Raw genomic sequence first — 7,825 nt, 5'->3', positions numbered from 1 at the left:
TATCCATTAAAATACACGTAATTTAAATTTTGAAATGATGTTCAATTTCGTCCCTACACCGTATTCGACATGTAACTTTAACTCACTCAATCCTAGAGATTTTTGCTACTTTTCAAAATTGGAACAAAAATGTATTAAAAATGAGCATGTACATAGATAAAATGTACAAATTAAGAACATTAGGTTTGATACTACGCCTATAATGTTATAAATTTATAGGCATGGGGTAAAAGTAACCCGGGTAAACTATGGATATAGTCGGTGTTAGGGTTGAGTGAGTTAATATGTGCTGTTATGTGGTCTTGTGGTATGGCACTCGCCTTTGGATTGGAAGGTCTTGTGTTCGAGTTCCGTTCTGAGCGGTGCATAGTTGAGTCCTTTGAAAAGGCTCTCTACTCACATTCTCTCACCGTACTTTATGTGTAAAATGCGTTCCTGGCTGTTGTCGAAACAAATTGTAACAGATGTCATGTCTCATCCTACTTGATAAGCATTTGCTGTATGCTAGGGACCCCTTGTAAAGTACTTTGGACATTTCAGTACAGTTTTCGCTATATAAAAGTTCAAGTTTTTTAATATCTCACATCCTTCAATTTCTAGCCTACGTTTCAACATCCATTTTCAGTTGACCCCAGACACGGCCATCTACTACTTCACAGTCAGGGCCTACAGCACAGCCAACACTATGGCTGAAGTCACCTCCAATGGGTTCTCTGTTGGGTTTGACACTGGAGTCACTGGTGAGTTATTGGGAATACTAATCTGCTGCAAGCCGTGAACTGTAAATTGTAAAGATAAAATGAATATAATAACTTTTTTAAAAAAAGATTAAAATAACGACTACGAAACGTTTGAAGCTCAAGACTCTTCTTCAGCTTTGGTTTGTCTGTTGCTTTTTAAAATTGACTTTTTAATTTTCTTTGTTTTTCCTTTCTTTCCTATTTTTGTTTAATTTTTTTTTTTGGTATCCTTTTTTTTGTTGTTGTTTTTTTTAAACTTGTTTTTCCTCTTTTTTGTATAAAATGATAAACGCACCTCTTTGTCAATAAAATTAATAATATGCAGCACTTGTCTAGCGTATAATGACGTCTAGGCCATGCTCTTTGCGCTTTTTTATATATTTTAAACTCCTGTGAAATGTAGGCTTTAGATAAAGCGGTATTCAAAGATACAAAAAAACTCTGTAAATCAGAGGAGAGAAAAAAAAAACGAGTAAACTTTGACGACTATACAGTGGAATCCTGATAAACCCAACACACCACCAGACCAGAAAGGTTGGTTGACTTTAAGCAAGGTTGAATTTATCCATTATCAATGGAACACACTTCAATAAAGAACAGAAAATCTGGGACCGACTTTTAAATGTTAATAGCAATAAGAAATTGAAAGTAATGTGGACGTTTCGAGTTTCTCCCTTATCAACAAAAAAAAATGATGAATGAAACACGACAGACGAATGAGAGCTGTGAGAATCCTTTTCCAAATGTTCTTTAAAAGTGTTGACATTAAACAGATTCTACTGTACTCTTGTGATTCCAGGTGGAGTGATTGTAATCGGAGACTACGTCAATGCTAGCACGTCCTTGCCCTTGAAATGGGAAGACTTTGAATCCGATGTGGAGATGCTGATCTACTACGTGGCCATCTCCAGCTCTTCAGTCCCAGTCATTGACTGTGACCATGTCGTGAGTTACTTTTATCAATGTGGCTGTGAATAATGGATAGAGTGATTAAATGAATGAATGATTAAATTGATTAATTACATACTTCCTTGATTAATTAATTGATTAATAATAATAATAATAATAATATAATAATAATAATAATGATATGATAATAATAATAATAATAATAATGAATATATAATAATAATAATAATAATAATAATAATAATAATAAAACAACAACAACAATAATAATAGTAATAATAATAGAAATAATAATAATAATAATAATAATAATATAATAATAATAATAATAATAATAATAATAATAATAACAATAATAGTAATAATAATAGAAATAATAATAATAATAATAATAATAATAATAATAATAATAATAATAATAATAATAATTTAATAATAATAATAATAATAATAATAAATAATGTTAATATAATAATAAATAATAATAATAATAATAATAATAATAATAATAATAATAATAATAATAATAATAATATAATAATAATAATAATAATAATAATAATAATAATAATAATAATAATAATAATAATAATAATAATAATAATAATAATAATAATAATAATAATAATAATAATAATAATAAAGATTCAGAGAGAAATAAACAAAGAAACAAAGATACTATATACAATGTTATTACTTTTGATTTTGGATGTGAGCATTAAATTATTTTGTGTTTTTGTTCAGATATTTTCTTCAATGATATAAATTTATTGCAATCAACGCTCATGTGTTTGCATGTCTAACAACCCAATTTTTGTGGGCTCATTGTTGTAATGGAAATAATATTCTCCAAATCAACGCAAAATATTGTCCATCTAAAATATGTTAAATCACGCCCATGAATGCGTTCTGTTATCTGACCTGCAAATGTGTACACGTTGATTAAGATCAATAACAATTAGATTAAAACTAATTATTCAATAGTTTAAGAAAATGTTTACTTCTATTTGTCCCCCATTAGATTGAAGGCGGGCCCATGTTAGATTCAGACAGGACCGACATATTTGATGTTGTGGACCGCACTAATGTAGGGGAGAACACTTACACTGAAATAGAAGGAATTAGCCTGTCTCAGGATACAGACTACTGGGTGTCTGTCATCGGTCAGTATTTTAATCTGGGTCACTGGGGTTCATCTGTTGAATATCTATAATTTAAGTACATTGTTATGAAAGATTGTTGTTATTGAATTATATTATCATGAAAGATTGGTGTATTGTTTGTTATTGAATTATATTATCATGAAAGATTGTTGTATTGTTTGTTATTGAATTAAATTGTTATGAACGATTGTTTTATTGTTTATTAATGAATTATATTGTTATGGAAGATTGTTTATTGTTTGTTATGTAAGTACGGTTTTAAAAGATTGTATTAATGTTTGTTATTGAAGTAAATTGTTATGAAAGATTGTTTTATTGGTTGTTACTTAAGTGAAATGTTATGAAAGATTGTTTTATTGTTTGTTATTGAAATAGATTCTTGGCTAACTCATATTGGTGTAGGCAGTGTACAAACCTATTTTTGTATTTGTTATTTCAGTAAAATCAATCATATAATTATTCCTTTAAATCTTCATTTTGTATATGTAAGAACAGAAGTGAGTGAACTATTTTTTAACAAATGAATGCGTCCTAAAGAAGTTATCTACATATTTAGCAGTAAATGGGAATCAATTGAAAATTGATTGTGAATCATTGTTTGTTTACGGTCAATAAGTCACAAGCTTGATTTCTTTCCTTGGTTTATTGTGCGACTATGTGGTCTTGTAGTATGAGACTCGCTTTCGGATCGGAAGGTCCTGGGTTTGAGCCGAGCTCAACGCATATTTGAGTCCTTGGAAAAGGCTCTTTATTCACATCCTCTCACCGTACTCAGGTGAAAAATGAGTACCTAGCCGTCAATAGCGTTGTCTCTGTCGAACAAAAAAAAATTGTGATATCCCTAACAGGTGTCATGTCTCGTTCTACATGTTATGTGTTGCTGTAGGCAAGGGACACTTTGTATAACGCTTTGAGCAAGTTTAGTGTATATTGCGCTATATAAAAGCTCTTTTTTTTCTTTTATGTAGGTGTGGACGAGGCAGGGAAATGTAAGATCATCACCAAGCAGATACACACGGACACAACAGATCCCATTGAAGGCAAACTGAAGAATGGCCCATACTATGACATGGTTAGTGACAAAAAACATATACAATTGTCATTTCATGATTTCACTAGAAGATTTATCAGTATTGTATTTTGTAATGGTTTGGTCAATTTTTGTCTTCATTTAATTCAATGTTTTGTCACAGTTTTGCCTGCATTTTGCAGCTTTGACTGGCGGTTTTACCAGGGTTTTGTGGGTTGTTGTTTAAGTGTTTTGTCAGTGTCTCGAAAGAATTCTGTCAGGATTTTGTCAATGTATTTTGTCTCTCTATTTCTCTCTCTCTCTCTCTCTCTCTCTCTCTCTCTCTCTCTCTCTCTCTCTCTCTCTCTCTCTCCATCCCTCTCTCTCTCTCTATTTCTTTCTCTCTCTCTCTCTCCATCCCTCTCTCTCTCTCTCTATTTCTTTCTCTCTCTCTCTCTCTCTCTCTCTATTTCTCTCTTTCTCTCTCTAGCTCTCTCTCTCTCCCCCTCTCCATCAATCTATCTATCAAAATATATATATATATATATATATATATATATATATATATATATATATATATACAAATATATATATATATATATATATATATATATACAAATATACATACATGTATATCTGTGTATATCTGCTTATCTATATATTTATCTATCTATCTTTCTTTCTTTCCCTCCCTTTCTCTCTATTTACTTTCTACAGAACTATAGTCATTCAATGACTCTCTATTTAGGCCTGTGTGTCAGTCAATCAATTGTCATACTTACCCCATTCTACACGTAATGTCGCCTCACATGCGTCATGTTTCGTCCTTCATGTTAAAAATGCTGCTTTTGACTGATGGACCATTTGTAAAGCTCAGTTAACACGTTTAGAGGATATTGCGCTTTATGTGGGAGAATATATAGGAAGAAGACGATGGAGGTGGATTGGAAAAACGCTTAGAAAGAATGACTCAACTATAACAAAGAAAGTATTGGACTGGAACCCTCAGGGCAGAAGATCAAGGGGAAGGCCACGAGGAACATGGAGAAGATTAAAGAAGCTGATATACAGAGAAGTGGTAAGACATGGAATGAGATTAAAAAGATAGCTCAGGATAGAGAAGGATGGAAACTGCTTGTCTGTGGCCTATACCCTGACCCAGGGTGAAAAAGGAAATGATGATGATGATGATGCGCTTTATAAATGCTTAAGTTTCATGTATTCTTTTCCTTCCAGGCCATGTCCTACACACCCTCCCTCCGATCCATTGAGATGACCTGGGAAAACTACACGGATGCCGAGTCAGGCTTGGGACTTGTCAAACTGGAGTTGTTCAAAAAGATGTCATGCAGTGCTGCAGAGAACAGGTCGGACGAACTCGTGAGGACCATCAGTATTGACGGCTCCTACAGCAGTTACACTTTCCTGGATTTGAATCTCAACGTAAGTCTATATTCCATCTTGGGATGGTTTGTGTTTTGTTTTCATTTTGATGATAGAGGTTTGTGATGATTGGCCTATGGTCACTACCACCCAGTTGGGGCTGTACTGTTCTATTTATAGTCTTTGCTATATCATCTGTGGCAAACGTAAGATCTGGGGTAGATGTGGTTTTCCACGCTCTTGAGAAATATGTGTCCTCATCTTCATCGTCATACAATAGTTGAAGTTTTGTTTCAATTTGCCAGTTTTCTACTGTTTCACCACGTTTGTCCATATCTCCATATCCCCAGCTTTGAGAGTGACTGTTAAAGTCCCCTAGTACCAGACATCTTTCTTCCTGGATTTTTATCTTGTCTAAATGAAGCTCTTTGTTTGGTGGGCAATAGCAGTTAAAAATCAGGAGTTCTTTCTTTCCGATACATACTTTAATTTGCTGTATTTCTGATTGCTCTTGTGTATCAATTTTTATGCCTGCGGTGGGGTAGTCGTTTTTTACTAATGTCATCACGCCTCCTTTGTGATCCTTTCTATCATGCCTTATTACCTGGTACCCTCTGATGGCAAATCTCATGTTGTCCGTGAGGTGAGTTTCTTGAATGCAGGCAATTTTGATGTCCTGCTCTTTGAGTCTCTTTTCAAGGGCTATTTTCTTCTTCGCAACGCCCTCAGCATTCCATTGGAGGATTTTAATTGTGTTTGGTGTTCCAGTCTCATGTAACCTTGATCCTCCTCTCCTGGTTCCGCAAGATGAAGTCAAGGTACCACCAGATCGCTTGGGTGGGCCATTGAGGCCTGGCACTAGGCCCGTCCGGCGGGATTCCACGGGCTTCGCACCACTTCGGATTTGATTATTGTGACGTGTCATATTGGGATTTAAGCATGCAGTGGCAGTTTCCAGTTTCCTGTGATATTTGCGCCTTCCGGCCCCGCTGCTCTGTCTTCGGCGTGCTGTTTTTCAGGATTTGCTTCCTTAGCCTTTGACCATCCAAGGTCTGTCCACAAGGCAGTGGCGGTTTTGCTTCAGAGTGTCCTTCTCCTAGATCGATTGCGGTCCCCCGTTAGCGAACTCGATCTGTCCGGGTTTTTATTCGGAGTGTCCTTCTCTTAGATGGGTTGCGGTCCCCCCGTTTACGAACTCCATCTGTCCGGGTTTTTGCTCAGAGTGTCCTTCTCTTAGATGGATGTCGGTCCCCCGATGATGAGCTCCATCTACCCGTGGTCAGATGGTCTAAGTTGGGAATCCGGGAGGATGTCCTGTAGAGAGTCAGTCCCTTTTCACCCCTCCCCCACGTCGTGGACAACACCCACACCCAAGGGTGTGGACTAGGGGAAGCTGAACTCGATGGTTGATTTCCTCCCTTCTTCCTTCCTTGTTGACGATGCTGACCGTTGTAGATCATTCTTGGTCTGGCCTATATTAAATAATACAACAGTTATACTTTCCTGGATTTGAATCTCAACGTAAGTCTATATTAAATAATACAACAGTTATACTTTCCTGGATTTGAATCTCAACGTAAGTCTATATTAAATAATACATCAGTTATACTTTCCTGGATTTGAATCTCAATGTAAGTCGGTATTAAATGTGACGCTGGCTGAGAAAACCCGGGAAGATGCGGCAAGCTTTGATTCAAGGTTTGAGCCAAAATGAAGATAAAGTGTTTCCTATAGCAACAAATTTTATTCAGAAAAAAATTGATAACTTGTGTTCTATTAGAACACTTTCTAAAGAAAATTCAAAGAGGTAGACTAAATGATCAGAAAGTTGTGGTTCTACACCACTGCATACATAACTCAATTTATGAAATTTCGCATCTTTCCGGTTTTTCTCAGCCAGCCACACAAATAGTAAACTTGGCATTTAACTTTTTCCTCATAAAATATTATTTTGCTCACTTACTTACTTATTTACTTAGAAGATTGAGTGAAGTAGGAAACTTATGTTGACAAAAGAAATGAAGTGTTTCAAAGTACAAATATATAGAATAAAAATTTTGTGCGTGTTTCGAACCAGACCTACTTTAAAAACTCCACTGGCGTAGAAAGGACGTTGAGGCTGACACCATCAACCACTAGGTTGCAATTTTATCAATATTTCGATTTCCTTATTTACCTACCCAAATTACTTGCCCCCTCGCATTTAACTTTTTCCTCATAAAATATTATTTTGCTCACTTACTTACTTATTTACTTAGAAGATTGAGTGAAGTAGGCGCTAATGTTGATAATAACAGGAAAATGAAGTGAGTAGAAAAGTACCAGAAGGCAATAGAGAATAAAAATTTCGCGGCGGTGGGGGCTCGAACCCACGACCCTACTGATACAACAACTCCACCTGGCCATGAAAGGGACGCTATGCAGGCGACACCATCCACCACTAGGGTTGCACTTTTCTACTCACGTCATTTTCTCTTTTTTACCTACCCACTTACCTGCTTTCTTACTTACCTACTTACTCTCTTGTGTGGCTATGTGGTCTTGTGTTATGACACTCGCTTTCGGATAGGAAGGTTATGGGTTTCGAGCCTCGCTCGGCTCATAGTTGAGTCCTTGGAAAA

This window comes from Berghia stephanieae, chromosome 4 (genome assembly GCF_034508935.2).
Source record: "Berghia stephanieae isolate SIO BIC M18660-M18661 chromosome 4, UCSD_Bste_1.3, whole genome shotgun sequence".
Lineage (NCBI taxonomy): Eukaryota > Metazoa > Mollusca > Gastropoda > Nudibranchia > Aeolidiidae > Berghia > Berghia stephanieae.
Note: the sequence above shows the minus strand (reverse complement) of the source record.